The sequence below is a fragment of the Sinocyclocheilus grahami genome, unplaced genomic scaffold (assembly GCF_001515645.1).
Source record: "Sinocyclocheilus grahami isolate Dianchi unplaced genomic scaffold, SAMN03320097.WGS_v1.1 scaffold925.1, whole genome shotgun sequence".
In the NCBI taxonomy this organism is placed as follows: Eukaryota; Metazoa; Chordata; class Actinopteri; order Cypriniformes; family Cyprinidae; genus Sinocyclocheilus; species Sinocyclocheilus grahami.
The window spans coordinates 53,800-54,227 of record NW_015506104.1 but is presented as its reverse complement, the minus strand read 5'-3'; the positions used below and the strand labels follow the sequence as shown (position 1 = coordinate 54,227).

Below are 428 nucleotides of genomic sequence, written 5' to 3'. Positions count from 1 at the left end.
TCTATTCTATCTACTTGTTTTTCTGTGTGTGTGTGTGTGTATATATATATATATATATATATAAATACATTGATACGTGTACTGTTATGTTTAATGCAATTATATTTACATAATTTGATATTTCTATTAGATTTTTCATTCTGCTTTCTAAAGGTGGAAAATCATGAGATTACTAATGGCTATTTTTTTTCTTTTCAATGCCATGGTTTTCAACAGTATAAATAAGAAAACACTAGGTGATTTACAGTCTTCCAGTTATCTTATACCCCGTCAATCTGAGGATAAAAGCTGAGGCTATAAACCAGGGGTGCCCAAACTCAGTCCTGGAGGGCCGGTGTCCTGCAGAGTTTAGCTCCAGTTTGCCTCAACACACCTGCCTGGACGTTTTTAGTATGCCTAGTAAGACCTTGATAAGCTGGTTCGGGTGT

General features: G+C 35.5%; 1 protein-coding gene across 1 annotated transcript in view; it reads right to left on the bottom strand.

Moving 5' to 3' along the window:
• Positions 1-428, bottom strand: part of LOC107564356 (paladin-like) — a 17,804-nt gene that overhangs the window by 2,272 nt on the left and 15,104 nt on the right. The window lies entirely within an intron of this gene.